Genomic DNA, 17,899 nt, shown 5'->3' with positions numbered 1-17,899 from the left:
GTCGAGATCAAGGAAGAAGAAATAAATTAGGAAAAACTTTGTCCCGCGGATCTACGAGTAAAAATCGACCAAAAATATCCAAATGAAATTAATTCTCACGATGAATAGGTGGGACATGTTTAGATAATCTCGTTATCCAGAAATTGAAGAAACAACAGAGCCAAAATTGGCAGCCTGCCCGTCGATTTTAAAATTCGATCGGAAGAACTCTCTGACCGTTAATTAGATGTTGACTATCATGTGATTATTGAGGCTGTAGTCAGCTAAAGTAATTTACAAGAACGAAAAAAAGGGAAAAAAGACTGCCATTATACCTGCACCGGAACACTTAATCACAATTTTATCAAATGTAAAGCCTTGGGTGGTACAAGCGTACAGGTACGGTAATTATTTTTTAAAGAAATGTTATAAAGAAAATATTTTAAAAAAGAGCGTAAAATATAGACGCAAATATACAGTATAGGGAAATACACAGAAAAGTGTGAGTTGTGGCAAACATTATGTAGAATGCTGAGCAAAATATTATTTACCCACATGTGTTTCATATGATAATAAGAGCGGGGGTGGGCGGGGGGGGGGGGCACGGTGGCGGGGAGGGTTCTCAATTGATCATCCATTTATTAATTCAACATATAATTTCGGTCTTGAGCAAGGTACATACCTTTTCGTTAAATTTATTTTTTGGACCAACTCTACCAAAATTTCTGTTTTAAATAAAATATATATAGGTATCGATATGGATCGATATAAGAGCAAACGTAATCGATGTTAAAGGTTTATTACAATAAGCCATGTTATCAATAACCTTCATGTGACATATATCAATGCATATACCTTAGCAAAAAACTATACACTTTACGTTAGTTAAGTAACATTGATTCAATGTATCACTTTAATTGATTGAGTTAAATCCTTTTGTAAATATTTTCGACAGCAAGTGAAATAGAAAACCAAATTATTGAGAAGTACCTCAATCTGTAAGGTAAACCCAATACAGGAAGTTGACGGTACCAGAGTTAAGCCAAGTCGTTTAACATTACAGATGAACCTCTGATATCCTACAATGTGCCCCATTTCATTTATTTCATTTGACAGATGGATAACTTTTTCAGACAAAAACCCACAAAATATACCAGTATTAAATAATAAAATGAACAGGTATACACAACACACATCGCCTTTACGTGAGAAGTTATTTCAAACACTGCTTAGCTTGAGGTGTAAACCTTCGGTCACGTGCAATCATGGCTCCTTTAAAAATCTGCATACAATTACTACCCATTAGATCTAAAACAAAAACAACACATACCCCATCCCCCCACAAAAAATACCAATGATTGGGTATAAATGGTATCTATATATAGTATAACAAAGTCATTGCTTCTGATATGGTTCAGTATTATATCCTATAGTATAGGCTTTTATTGAACTGTTGATCTGACAAAAATGTCAACCGAGCTGTTGAAATCTATAAACTTACAGACAAAGAAAAAAAAATCAATTTATGATCCAATTCTGAGAGAATTGTTACATTATCAAGTTTCAGATGGAAATCATATATATATATATATATATATATATATATATATATATATATATATATATATATATATATATATATATATATATATATATATATTCTCGCCATCTATTGCGTATAGTACTCCTTAAAAAAACAAATGTTGTTCAGATGACGTCACTGGATTTGACGTTTTTGCATCCCTCGTGTTTAAGGTTCGATTGTACAATTTTTACGATGCTGGTTCATGATGTAGCTAGCAGCTGTATGTGAACCTCATAATGTGATGGGAAGGCTGTAACGTGGAAGCCGTACAGCCAAGCAGCATCCGTATACACTCGTCAGGCAAAATATGAAGGATTGTTAAATTTGGATGATGTTTAGTTTTCTCTCAAAACAGCGGAGTATTACATTTGATAGGTGAAATAAGAAACGCTAGCTTCAAGTTTATAACTGAATATTAATTGCACCCAGCGTGACGTCATTTGTCGAATTCATTGTTTGCGATATAACAGTATATCAGGCATGTTGACCGACCTAATTACAGACCTAATTTCATAGCCTAAATATGCCTAAGAATTCACCTATTCAAGTTTAAAATTTTATTATGTTTTTGGTGGGGGGGGGGGATCACCCGACCCCTCCCTCCCTCATTCCCTCTTCTGGGAGTCTACTTCAATGACCCTATAGCCACAATTTCTCCTATTTTAAACCCTGAATCCTACCCTGGTAATTCATATGTAAAGTAGTTGTGGGAGGGTGAAATATAGGCAGACGCTTATCTCAGCAACTTTCCATATTACATTTCCAATTATTTTTAAGGTGGTTCGTGTAAACCTGTATAGTTTTGCAATAAAACACTTGATCACACTTGTCGTCGATATAGAAACCTTACTTTTGTGAACGCTTTGGGCATTAACGGAAATCTCCAAGCACTTCAATTTAAAATGGTAAATAGTGTTTGATAAATCAACATTTTGAAAAATGGCACACCTTGGATAGCTATAATGTTTAATAGCTTTGATTGTCGGTATAGGTATTCTCAATAAACAAATGGGGCATATTTGGCTCAAAGTGATGAAGGACCCGAGGCAAAGCGTGCTCCTTGAAAATGGGGCCTGCGGAATCATGAAATGACCGCCAAAATCATGGAACGCCAAAATTTTGATTAACATTCCAATAGACTATAGTTTTATACTACAATATAGACTACATTTGCGATATGTCTTCATATGTTATCATGCGACTGAGGTACATCTTCATTTACTTAAATAATGACTTTTTAACAGAATTTTAGTCTTGATATGTTACAACCCAAGACTAAAGAAAACTTTGGGAGCTATTAAAATTTCTAATGCTCTTAAGGTTTTAAATTTATTCATCTTTATAATATTCTCTCTCAACCTTTGGAGTGCTCTTAAATTATAACTTGGATAACAGTCAACACAATTTATCCTTGGTAATTGGGTGATGCATTGTAAGCATTTTACTTGATGTCGTCATGGAAGTCTTTATGTGTTGTCTATTGAGTTCTTTCTTGCAGTCAGTTGAGGAACAGACCCAATGGTCAGCCTGTGTTAGGCTAAGTAGTCCAGTCACTTGGACTGATGAGACTCAGATATTGAAACTGTCAATTAAAGAAACAACTTAATTCTAAGGTTGGTTGACTCTCTCAGGCTATATGTGGTACAATACTGCATCTGTAAAATATTTGGTCACATCATAGTAAGAGCATGTCACACGTATGTCACGTACATGTCACATACATGTCACATGTATGTCACATGCATGTCACATGTATGTCACATGCATGTCACATGCATGTCACATACATTGGGGTGCACCAGTCAGACACTTATTCTGCAATAGCTTGAACCAAACTTAAATCTTACGTCATGCCATTGTTTGTGTTTGATCGGTAATTTCATCAGATCAATATACTAAAGCATTTTTTTCAATATGAGATGAATTTTGATCAAGTCTGAAGTCTACCTTTTAGATATTGTAACCAAATTATCACTTACTTCGCGGTTTATGAATGCTTCTTTTGATGCCACGCTACATTGCATCACGTGGCAATGAAAAATATTCTAATTTGCTTCCATAGCGATTTAAATGGAGTAAAATGAAGGAAATTCGTCCCTCAGACGCTTTTCCATATATTTATAAAATGAAATTAGCAAATCGGATTTTTTGTTCTGTTATTTGAACTGAAAATTTACTATCCGGACTTATGAAGTAGTACAAATTTAGAACTAAAGTTTGGAAATTGGAGGGTGGATTCACATTTAAAGCAACCGGCTGCTTTTAAAACACAACATAGCAACCAACATCGGGTCAGGAAAGTTGATTATCATTTATGTCTTTCGATGTAGACCTAAATATCGGGTTAAGGAACTAGTGCGAATAAAGCAATTAATGTTAACAGAATCACCTCACAAAGAATGAGACAAGAGAGAGGTAGAGAGGATGGAGAGAGGTGGGTGGGAGGAGAGAGAAAACAAGAGATGGAGCAAAATGGAAATAGAAATGTCAGACATGGATGAGTTTGATGTTACAAAATTAAAAAATCTTACCGGATGATATCATATTCGATAGAAATCCCACTCCATCAATAAATTCGATTTAACGGCTGTTAATAATCGCTTTTTAGAGCTTGAATGTAATTTAAATAAACAGAAAACCAGAGGAGAATGTAGCATTATTCAACATTTCAACAAGTTATTTGATACGCATGAGTTGAGTATAAACAACGCCCGAACGTGTTATATCATCGAGGCTGACTCTTTCTTTTAATTACAATTTCACTTGATTAGAACTTCGTTATAGGTTGCATAGATTGCAATTTCACATAACGCAAGAAGAAGAAACTACCCCCCCCCCAAAAAAAAATGGTTAGATTTTGTTTCAAGTCTAGTTGATTGTCAAGGAGGAGTGAATTCATTGATATTTGCTTTCATTCTTTGCTGACCTATTATTCTAGTTCTCTTGCACTTAAAGCAGATAAATGCACTTAAATGTCCAATAAAAAAAAACGTGACTACAATTCATAATACATTCCTCACATCTTCGGTTTGATAGACTGTTAATGTATTCGTTTCTAAGTTCGTTCGTACCTTCGTTCGACTACCGTATATGGTACAGTCAACCATCCGAATGTTCTAGTTAGCCAGTTTCTTCATTCCGCCATCCGTCCGCCCTTCTTCCGCCCCTTCTTCCACCCCTTTCGTCCGCCCCTTTCGTCTGCCCATTCTTCCGCCCCTTCTACCGCCTCTTCGTCCGCCCCTTCTTCCGCCCCTTCTTCCGCCACTTCTTTTCCCCCTTTTCATCCCCTTCGTCCGTCCCTTTCGTCCGTCCCTCCGTCTGCCCCTCCGTCTGCCCTTCTTCCGTCTCTTCGTCCGCCCCTTTCGTCCGTCCCTTTCGTCCGTCCATACCCCACCCATTCGTAAATTCGTCCCCCTCACCTACAACTTCTGTTCCTTCGCCAAAATAAGTTCGTCCGTCCATTCGTTCGTCCGCTTGTCCGTTCATTTGCTACTGTATTCCAAATTACAGTTAAGACTAAGTGTTCAAAAGTCTTGATTTTATTGATAGACCTATCGACAATAAGTAAAATTGTCTTCACAACTCGCGGAAAGCTTGCTTCAATGGGTCATCGAGATATATTAAAGATAAAAACTTAAATTAAATAAATGAAAATTTCGTAATAATAGATGAACTCGATAATAATTGCGCATTTGGACATACATGTTCTCTCTGTGGGGGTGGGGTGGGGGAGGGGGTAAATGAGTAAAAGGTCATCTAGCGTCATCACGTCGTTCCACTTGGTTGCCAAGGCAAACTGTGAAATGATGTCAATCACATAATTATTCTGTCCTAGGAATCCTAAGACTATATCAACGTATATTAATAAGATAGTTATGAATTCATCACAAGAATAATAACACCAATCGGATATATTTGACAAAGCAAACAGCTTTTGAAATTAGCACACACGAAAAAAAAAATATTAAAGCAAAATTTATCAGCAGGAATTAAGATTCATGAATTTATTAAGAAATGTATATAGAGATGAATTTTAATAATTATGGAAAGAGAGTGAAACTATAGTTTTCTCAAAATAATTATATGTGTTGTTGTTAGTATCGTTTGTTTATTGTTTTTGTACCGGGGGACGTGAGGGCATCTTTCTTCAGGAACAAAAAACCAAATTTTGGACGCCAAATGTTGCTTTCTGAGGCATATTTAGATTATAAATTAGGTCTAAAGAACAGGTTTTGCTGAATTATATGTGTGAGTTCGATAAAAGGAGCGCGGGAGGGGGTGGGGGCGTGGGGTGTTGTGTGAATGCGCGCCTGGTATTTAAACTTTAGCGGATTTTTGATACACTTGCACTATCTGTAGTTGCGCAAATTTTGCGAAATATCACAAAAAACGCCTCTCCGATTCAATAAAATTATAACTCAGAGGCGCCGATGTCTTACTGAAAACATTAGTGATACATCCAACGAAGAATAGCCCAACGGATTTATATCCTCCCCTGGTATTTACTAATGATATATCGCTGTCGACTACATCAATACATGGTTGTTCTCTTTATACCATCGTGCATATTCAATCGCACTGCCAGCCAATACGGATGGCAACCTTTTAGAAAAACTCTTAAATCGATCAAGCTTAATATTTTAGTCATTTGGGATGAAACTGGGGAGTTGCTGTAAAAATATGGTAACGTTTCTTGATGTTAAAGGATGGTTAAACATAGACATATTAATGGTATTTCATGTTTATGTGTATATCAGCTGCTATGAATAAAGAAGTAGAGTTTAGTAATGTGAGAAAAATGAAATATCTTCTTATAGTATACCTTATATGTAGACAGGGATACATAGGCTACCGTATCAGTGTAACAGATTAGATTACTGTAGTAATGCTTAGGAAGCTTTACGTTTTGGGCTCATCCAGTGGTTATTATTATTACTTGGGGGGGGGGTGGGGGCAATTTATTTGGTGGGCAACATTGATTGGTAATCACAATGACGTCCACACTGTGACGTAACTATTGATTTAAAATGGAACTTTATTTTTTAAAGGAAGGTCACGCAAGATAAGGAATGATTTTTAAGATAAACATTATTCAAGCACCAGCTTTTGTAACAAGCCCCAACTACACTTCCTCTTACCTTTACCCTCATTTGCCCCTCCATCACGTACCCCTACCCTCACTCTACCCGATCCTCGCTATCTCCTCCAACCACTCCCTCCACCACCAGTCTCACTCCAGAGAGGTTGGCATGGTAGAAACTTTCGCAGGTATGTAAGGGATATAAGGGTACTACATACAATGTAGTTAGCTAATGCGCACATGCTCATATTCGTTGTCATAGAGATGACTCGACTTTTGTACCTTTCACAAACTCAGTAACCATCTACGATAGGCTGTTTCAATCAGATCAGGAGCGGTGACCTACATTATCTGTTTGACTTAGTGACGTCACCAGGATGATAGCATTATGAAACTAGACACAGTAATTGTTACACCAATAAAGAGTTATTTTCCCCAATTTTACGATGCGTCAAACATACCCCAAAAGTTCCATTTGAGAAAGCTATTAAGTTTTCAGCTGAAAGGTTTCGATCGTCGAAGATGATACTATAGTAACAGTTTGAAATTGACAACAGATATAATCACTCAACAAGATCATCTAATATATAAAGTCTTTCTGCGACTTAATACAGAATCCATTACGAGTTACGTGATTAAACCTTGACGCCATTATACCCCTCCAAGCTTACTATTATCTGTGATACTGGATCAGCGATAAGCAACCCACAAAAAACCTCTCCAGCTTGGTTTAAATTGCTACAAAATGTTGGTTTAAGGTTTCCCTCAAAAACAACTCACCCTAAAAAGTGATATTTTTCCTTCAAAACTTTCTTCTCGATTACCAAACGGAGCCCCACAATATATTTATATATATATATATGTATTTTGAAGGAAAAAAAAAAAACGTTTTGTGTTTTCCACAAAGTTTGACACATGGTGATGTGTTTAAAGGAAAACTAAAGTTTAAAACCAAGAAAATAAAAGAAATCAAACAGAGAATTTTTATAATTAAATTATGCTTGTCTTATCCTTATTTTAATAGCAGAGGAAACTGCACCATTTTGGGAGTGATTCGTCACTTCCGTATTTAAGTTTGACATCTTGTAGTCACAGCCTAACTACTACACATTATTGCATATTAACATATTTGGGCTTAATTCCGTCTTGCATTTAATCTCAATAAAGTTATCTCCTATACAAGATCGGAAAAAGATTAACGTTGAAAGGAAAAGCACACCTGATATTATTATTAGCATATATTGAACATATGTATATGTATGTAGATATGTTCCTATAATTAGCAAATTTTCGCAAAAATCAAAGTAACGTTTGACACATTTTACTAAAGTTGATATCATTGTTTTGATGATCTTTCAAGCACAAGACCACATGGTTTGGGCAAGTTTTTAAGGGATATTATTGTAACCTCTCGATGTTTCAAATCATCACTTTTCCTTCTATTTTTGTCTCCCTCTAGAGTAGGTTTTGCAAATGTTGGTGCTAAAATAAAGCATTCCCTTAATTCTAGAATTATCTTCAGTAATAAAACGATCCATTCTTATAGTCATTGGGTGGGGGCAGGCAGGAATTCTATACGGTAAATCAAAGTAGTTAATAACAAGAACCGAACATTGTGTTCATTCGTTAAAATGCGGCTAACATGTTCATCTTGATTAACCGATTAACCGGTTAATTCTTCTTTCTTCTTGCGTTTACCTCGCTTGAAATCCCTCTCTCCCTTTAAAGTAGAAATACTGTTGTCGATAGCTAACCGAGCTGTTGCATTTGCGAGATATATTACGAATAATCCGTCAGATAGGAAGGCTGACATTGGGTTATTTAAAAATACTTTCGGATAAACTGACCGAGAAAAACGAGAGGCGGTATCAATACGATGATGGCAAAATGAAACACAAGAAGATAAATATGGTGATCCTTTCTGTGCCTCATCTCAGGAAACATTTTTCGTCCATCTCATATTTTGGTGAAGCCGTTCTTTATCTGTAATCTAACCTATAGTTTAGGCAAGCAAGATTTTAATCCAAGGTTGTGCCCAAAGTTTAAGCATCTGGTTCAGTTACCAGCTTAACATCTCTCTCAGGAATATTTTAAATATCATATTCCTGTTTGAATACTCTCCAATAAACATTTGTTTTACAAATTGTAGTATAAATAAATAAATTGCTGACACCTTGAAAATCAGAAATGATTCTGCTTTAGAAAGCAAACGGCATTACCCGGACTATATACCTAGCCTACCACGCGTTGATGGTACATGTATATGTAGACTAACCTACTCTTGTGTATATAAGAAAACTCCATAGGAAGCCTTTGTTGTTTTATTATTGATGAGAACGGGTTACGCGATGTCATTCGAAACTATTCGATGCTAACATCCTATAACAAGGTAGACCATATAATCTTAACTACTCAAGTGCATGATTTCAATTGTTTTTACGAAATCTCCCATTTTTTGACCATTATTTTTAAAAGGAGGGGTGTGACCATGTGGTCGTTGAACGGACTCTCATAAATGGTCTGAGGGGGGGGGTCCTATGGTATTTCGGCGATGAATCAGGTCGTAGGTATTATCCATAAGTAGATATAAAGGTTATATTGTGCTATCAACTACTTGTGTGGGGTTGCAAAAACAAGGGGGGGGGGTTCTACACCCCTCTCTTGTATCCGCGCCATACTGTTGAACATCTTCAGATCTGCATGCTTGTTCTTTGCATGTGATATTATACATATTTAAAAGTGTCTGGGCAAAGACATTTTGTAAATCGATTACTCGGTCACAGTGGCGGCGGAACAGGGGGGGGCTTGGGGGGCTCAGCCCCCCCCCCCCAATGAAAAAGTTGAGGGGGCAAATGCATGATAAGCCCCCTCCAATATTTACCAAGGCTCCGAAACGTGCATCTGCCCATTTTTCAATGCATACTTGTCGATCTGTCCGATGCACACGTATACTACATAGGAGTAATAATTTTAGTAAATGCTGGGGGACCCTCGGCCCGTCCCCTGGCTATAGACCACATTGTCACCCCAACCGCGTCTTCACGCCCCGTGAAAAGTGGAAGCAGTGAGTGTGAGTACCGGTAAGCGCAACACAACTTCGTTTTAGGCCAATGACTTGCCTCATTTCAGCCAGTTCTCCAACATACTTTCGGACGTGAGGTAAATTTATTATGCACTTAGAGCAATATGTCTTCTTCCATTACATATGATGAATGTATATAACGTCATGATATATTATCCATACATATATATGCTGGTAATTAACAGCTGCATGTAGGTCGAAAATTATATATCCTTTCGTGCACGGGGTTGAATATATATATCTATCTATGTATGTATGTATGCATGTATGTATGCATATATCTATATATATATATATATATATATATATATATATATATATATATATATAATCCTATGCAAGTGACGTCACTAGAAAAGTTTGCTGTGGTGACTGGTGGGGCATAATTCCTGAAGTAGCTCATACACTCAGTGACGGGTACAGAAGGGGTAGGTCGTGTGCCTGTAACAAATACCCCTCACCCCTTGTATTCTATTTTAATTATGTAGACATTTCTACGACTAAATTCAAATCAAATTTAACTTCTGTTATTTCTCAAGGTACATGATGATTTACAAAAGCAATGGTTTCGTTAATATTTTTTGTTTAATTTAGTAAAACAGGATGTTATTTAAACTATGCACGTTGCAAGTACCTCACACTGTAACCGTTACCTCGCCGTGAGATTTCCATGTTTTTAAATATTCGATTTTTTCTTATGATTGCGTCTTCAGCTTGTGAAGAATAATATTTATTTACACGTTTTGCAATTGTTTTCTTAATTACTTCCATTTTGATAATTACTTATCTTAGCAACTAAATTCATCAAATATTCCTTACTCATTTTGTGACCTTCGTTAAAGACTACATCAGAGCAAGAAAGAAAAGAGAAAAGAGTTATAAAATACAATTGCCTTTATGTCGGTGCCGTGATCATTTTCAAAAAATAAAAACACCCTTTTTAAGGTCTCTAATTGACAGATTCGTGGGGGTGCTGATAGGTTCTCAAGAACCCAGGAGTAGTTTTTTTCAAACAAAAACCGGTGAAGATTCTTTACACAGCGCGAGGCCATATGTACTTCATAATTGCTGGAGGCGCCTGGTGAATAATGTGAAATGAATTTAAAAATGATAAATAGTCACAAAAAAAAAATGATGATCTTCAACTCTTGTAGTAAGAATCGAAGAGTCTGAAAATGGGTAGAGGAAATGACCGAGTACAAAATGTAGAGTTAAACTGTTCCCATGACAACACGTATATGATAATGGAGGAGGCGACTGTTAGGCTTAAACAAAGGCTATAGGCAAAACTTACCACAGAACGGCGAAGTAAATATATTTATAAACAAAAAATAGAATCTAAAGGACTAAATATTATTCATCGAGGTACACCTACCTGATCAATTTCCTTTCATGAAATTGGAATTTTGATTAGGTTGGCATATTTATATGAGATTAATATTTTGGTTCCCTAGTAAACCCGCATACATATAGATGTTTTTAACGCGATGTAGATGAAATATCGAAAAGTGAAACACAACTGCGGTTTTGGCTTTGGAATTATAAGTCAATCAATCATCTTTTCGTTTGGTTGAAGTTATCGAAAGTGAATGTCGGAAACGGTATCCTTGAAGTTATGTGAAACAACTATCACGTGACATTACAGTCACTTTTTTCTTGGTGATTTCTCTTTACCTTAATGAAATTTAAACAAACATCAAATTGATGTAAGAGACAGAAGCGCATGCGCAGATATTTAACTAATAAGAACGTGAAGTAACGAGGTCAACGATCATTTGCAAGTTTTGAAATCGACACTTCGATTACATTTTCTCACCACTTCATTTTCTCACCACTTCAAAGAAGTGTTAGCTCAGTGGTTAAAGCCGGTGCCTTTCAATCATAAGGTCCCGAGTTCGAGTCACTCCAAGATTAATGTTTGTCGTTCAGTTACAGAGTTGTTGACAATTGACAATTCATAATCATGGACGTTAAATATGAATCTAAGAGACTGACTTCAGTCAGCTTGCGGCTTTGATAAGCCAATGATGGCTTCTTCGCGAGTTCCTGCTTGCAGGAGGATCTAAAATACATACAAACATATATCACTAACGACACATATGCCACTGTCTGTAAACTTTGTCACATTATTTTAAAAGTTCGTTTAAGATGATTCCGACTTCACAAATCTTTGCTTGTTCAAGTTATTTTCAGTGCACAAGGGAGCGTTAGCAATATATTATCACCTCCACCACGTTTTCATTGTCATCTTGTTTTACCTGAGTCCTTTCATTGTCCTTTCTTCCTGAGTAGTTGGATAGAAAAAAATCTCAATAAAATGATCCAGTGAGAAAATGTTACCCCTCCGAAAAGTCCAAACCCAATTATGCTGTTCTTTCCGATAATTCTTCAACACCTTTGGAAATGTAAGTCTAGAAATTGTTGAGGAAGCCAGCAAGATCCATCGTCTGACATCGAAAGTCATGGCCGTTTGTCGACTAAAACAGAAAACATGAAATGGCTGAGGTGTTGCGAATCACTCTAACTTAGATGACTTTATAATGAAGATATCAAACAACATATATACAAGAGGTTGTTCTGTTTGGATCAAAGAAATTTGGTAAAATGATTAGAACTTTTGGTGGGAGACGGAACAGAGCATATATCTGACAATATACTTAGCAATAACAGAATATAACAATATACTGAGCAATAACAGAAATTAACAATATACTTAGCAATAACAGAATATAACAATATACTCAGCAATAACAGAATATAACAATAAACTTAGCAATAACAGAATATAACACGTAGGAATAACAGAATATAACAATATACTTAACAATCACATAATATAACACGTAGCCATAACAGAATATAACAATATACTTAGCAATAACATAATATAACAATATACTTACCAATATAAGAATAGAGCAATACTAAGCAATAATATATATAATATGGCAATAACAAGCAATAACATAATATAGCAAACAACTTATTCAGCAATGACATAATGAAGCAATACTCGGCAATAAATGACGTTGTAGCAATACTCAGCAATAACAGAATATAGCAAACAATACTGAGCAATAACCGAATAAAGCAATAGTCACCAATAACAAAATATATCGTAGCAAACGAGACTCAACAATGACAAATAATCTGCAATAAAACCATATCGCAATGCTCAGCAATAACAGAATAAAGCAAATATTACTGAGCAATAACCAAATAAAGCAATACTCACCAATAACAGAATATACCGTAGTAAACGATACTCAACAATGACAAATAATCTGCAATAAAACATATAGCAATGCTCAGCAATAACAGAATATAGCAAACGATACTTAGCAATAACAAAATATAGCAAGCAATACTTAGCAATAACCGAATAAAGCAATACTCACCAATAACAGAATATGCCGGAGCAAACGATACTCAACAATGACAAATAATCTGCAAAAAAACAACATATCGCAATGCTCAACAATAACAGAATAAAGCAAATAGTACTGAGCAATAACCGAATAAAGCAATACTCACCAATAACAGAATATACCGTAGTAAACGATACTCAACAATGACAAATAATCTGCGATAAAACATATAGCAATACTCAGCAATAACAGAATATAGCAAACGATACTCAGCAATAACACAATATAGCAAACGATACTTAGCAATAACAAAATACAGCAAACAATACTTAGCAATAACAAAATATAGCAAACAATACTCAGCAATAACAGAACACAGCAATGATACTCTGTTATGTGTCCCAACGTATACTTTCTTCAAATTTGTTACTAGTGCTACAAACTTTCTGTAATTCTGTGAAAGGGAACATATTCCTGTTTCACAATGCCCATCATTTTTGTTAAGTTACAACCAAGAAAATTCCAAAAATGGCCTTTGCGTCCTAAGTTTGTTTCCAAAAGAAAAACGAAGAATTGTGAATTAAAACGCAAATAACCTGCAATGCTGCTCACTATACATTGGATTTACATGTTACACAAGCCCTAACTTGCAAATATGAAAGGAAAAACAAGGAGAAAATAAAATATTCCAGATCATAGTGGAACTATGACATCACAGATTTACTAAATGACAGCTCCCAGGCAGACACGACATTTAAGCTGTGGTATATCTCAAACGGAGAAAAGATATATTTTCCAGCTGTTTGCGGGAGATTTTCTTCACAAAAATCTCTGACATAAATCAAAGATGGGGTTGTGTCCCTTTTAAGAATAGAATAATAAGAAAAAACTTTATTTTACTGGGAATTGTGAATCAGCCTATGAATAAATCTTGCTCTAATGTTGAAAAAAAAAAGAACCCGAGTTGATAGTTGCAACACGTTATTTACGTCACACTGAATCGAGCATAATTAGTCGGCTGTTCAAATGTTGACAGCGATTGGAAAGTGCATGGGAAAAAACCTTGTCACATTCATTCTCAGAAAACGTTCTCAAGGACATATACAAGAAACTATGTTTTTTTCCTCTCTCTCTATAGTGGTTTTAATGAACGTTTGGAATTGTTTGTAACTTTCAAAGAGCTACGTTGCGTTCATACAGATCATAACGAAACTGTTATAGTCACATCATGTGACTAAAATCGAGATTGGTTATAATCGTAATAATTTCGTCGTGGTGTATCTTGATGAAACAATTAATGATTGTTCGATATGGGTGATTAATCAGAAAGGGGTGGGAATGGGGGGTAGGGTGGGGGGGGGTAAAGGAGGAGAAGTGTAAGACCAGATTTGATTTGTCATACCCTGTTTCTGCTGTTCAGTACAAGAGCCAAAAACATGCCCTTTGTTCTGTTAATACATACGACATCCATAATTAAATTTTTTTTTAAATATTGTCATGAGATTTTTTCTTACATCTCCATGCAATAATACGACTTTACCGTTACCTAATCCTATTAAAAGATAAATTTTTCAATCTAATAAGTGATTGGTTATTAGTCTTATCCGGCCTACTGACCTATAAGTCTATTAGGTTACAACAACCAATTTAGACATGGATTGGATAAAGATTTGTATATTTTCGCCTTTTTATTTATTTGTGTCAACAGAAATATTCATTTAATTTGATAAGTTTATTTTGATTGTATCGTTGGACATGCATGCATCCATTTGAGGAAGGAAATGAAGGGAATCTAAAAATCATACACATAATATTAATATTTTAGTCTTTTTGCGTTGTCTGTGCGATACAGAAAATAATCGAAAATATGATAAATTTTGTGATAGAGAAAGGTAAAGTATAACTGTGAGCTCAACACAGGTATGGAAGAAGGAGACATTTGGATAGCGGTAGAAATTGAGTAATTCGTGGTTTGGCCGACAGAATCATTAACATTAGCACAGTAACGTACACAGGTCTATGTGCGCATGTGCAGCATCCCCTCACACGTTATGGGTAAATCCTGATAGCGAAAATTGCGGAAGGATGTCTCTTTTGAAATCTTTGATAAGTCGAATAAAAATGAAGTATACACATCTAACCACAATTTATCACCATGCCAACAGAATAGGTTATCCGCTGTGAAATAGTCTGCTAGACATAGAAGATACTTCTCAGCATCTTTGTCACGATGGCAACCAAATGAGGCATCTGTTGGGAAAGTTTATCAGCTATCGAACACACCATTTAAAGGGTGAAAAGACTGGCGCAAATAGAAACGTCTAATGCCGGTAATTTGACCTAGTTTCGAATGAGATGTAACAGAAGTGTTAAACATCACCATCAATCCCAGAAAATACACATCTTGCTACCGTCGGTAATGAGACACTAGTGTACAGTCAGTACATACAGCTGCGGTCAATACCCACAGCACAGTATACAAACGATACAGCGATGGACATCTCAGGTCCAGCTAAAGATAACAAGGTATCACGTTTCATTACTGTCTGCATTTAGTAGCGACACGAACAAGACGCCACTTGCAAGCAACAGAGGGTTAACCTTTTCAGATGGCCGCACGCGGTTTGGGGCGAGTCTTCAATGCCTTTAACAATCAAAATGCATATCTGTGTTGAAAGTCTACATATCAGCCACCAAAGAGAATATTTACCGTCACTATCACTATGACTATAGAAAACAAATTGATTCTATCAAACACACCTTGCAGTTATTATCCCATCCCTATCACTATGACAACCAAAATGGGCCTCCGTTGTGAAACCTACTAGAAAGCAAACACACCATTTAACGTTCCTATCACTATGGCGACTAACATTCGTGTATTTATTAGCCACCAAACACATTATTTACCATGGCAAATGAAATTGTGTTTTTTGTTGTGGAAGGCAAATTAACTATCACACACACACACCGATTTAACGTCCCTATCACCATAGAAACCAAACGAGTATTTCTCTACTGTGAATAACTATACTAGCCACCACAAACATTATTTTCATAACATTCGTATTTGTCTAAAATATTTACTTTTTATGTATTTATTTGATGTCTTTTAATTGATCTGTTACCGTTATAGATTTTGTTTCTATAATCGATACAATTAAACGACAGAACTGAAAATTAGCGAACAAAGAAAATTTACTAAAACTGTAACCAAGAATACATTTCAACCGGAGACAGGATCAAGTTAATGTGCATAACCCCCTACGCTTTTGGGCGTGTAATGGCACTTTCAAATAATGAAAACATGATATTTTATGTATCCCAGCTCAGAAATTTGATATGAACATGAGGGTCGATAAATGTCTGTACTCCTTTAGCTATTTGGAATAAAGTTTAATAATCTGCTTGTATAGAAAGCAAAAAATGAAATATTTTCGGTAATTTTAAGTATTTTGGTAAGCCTACATTGTCTTAACTTTGAGGCGTTTCATCAACTTTCATCACACGAAATAATAGAAAATGAAATTAAAAACGCAAAAGTGTAGATGAAAAATAAAATTCACTTGGGATTTGGCTAGACGGTCTGATTCATATAAAACGTCGCCAAGTTTTTCGGGCCGTACATAATTCGAACAACTTGTTGGCAATAACGCAACTATTTATTTACTTATTTATTAATATGTCATGAATTCATGAATTAATTTATTTTCATTTGCTAAATTCTCTTTTGCTGATGAATGAAGGTGATGATGTATTGTGTCGTAAAGAGAGCACATCTCATTTTACTGTAGGTCAAGATATTTGAAACAATAGTCACAAAAGTCGACAAGTCAGATTTAAATATTGAAAGAGAGAATTTTATGGATATCGTCTTCGTTTTATGAAATAGTCTCGGAAAACATAAATATCAAAATGTAAAGTAGAGATAGTAAAGAAATACAATACAGGACAATAGCATGTGGGCTTATGGTCATGAATATTCATTTGAAAGCTGAATAAACATCGATGTTGACTGAAATACGGGAAGTCCAAATAGTGAAAGAAGGCAAATTTACCGTGAGTCATTTTCAATTGAGATCAATATATAGTTTGATGTTACGTTGGTGAAATATTTCGCTTAGATAGCTCTCCGGTTTTATTTTGATCCAGAGGGGATATTATGCACTTGATCACGTCATCTCTGTAGTTGAAGTAGATAATTGCAGGTATCAAATTATAAGCCGTTATGAGTGTAGTGATATTTGTATGCGAAATCTCTTACCTGATATGACGTCACTGTGTAGTATCTGTTCCCTTTCGAGGAGAATGGTGATGCACACCCGACGATGATCACACAGTCACAGTCTCGATGCAAGGGGACTGGGGATGAGAGCGGATCAGTCGTTCGGTAGCTTGGTTTTCGTGCCCAGTTTCTTTCCTGGGAGACTTTTCTTGAAAAGTATGACGTCACTGACAGATTTTAAACTCTCCATGAAACAAATAACATTTATTTAACTTATTTATTAGTTTTAATAATTTTTTAGTTATTTAAGACCGATTAGTCGCGTACCACTCGTTTACTCGAAAGGTAGTCTGTAATAATACGGAATAGGGGGTGGGTGGGGTTGGGGGAGGGGAGGGTGCAACGAAGTTAAGGTTTATAAGGCCTTACTCTACAATAATTATTCTTTATAACAGTGATTTTTTTTATGCTTTTATGAAGTTTAATAACTTCTTGCAAATTTATCTCATCATAGACTTCCAACGATTACTAGGTCAGAGCTAGTATTTCATGACTTAGCACCTTGCTGAAGTGAAACTTA

The sequence above is a fragment of the Apostichopus japonicus genome, chromosome 11 (assembly GCF_037975245.1).
Source record: "Apostichopus japonicus isolate 1M-3 chromosome 11, ASM3797524v1, whole genome shotgun sequence".
Classification (NCBI taxonomy): Eukaryota; Metazoa; Echinodermata; class Holothuroidea; order Aspidochirotida; family Stichopodidae; genus Apostichopus; species Apostichopus japonicus.
Note: the sequence above shows the minus strand (reverse complement) of the source record.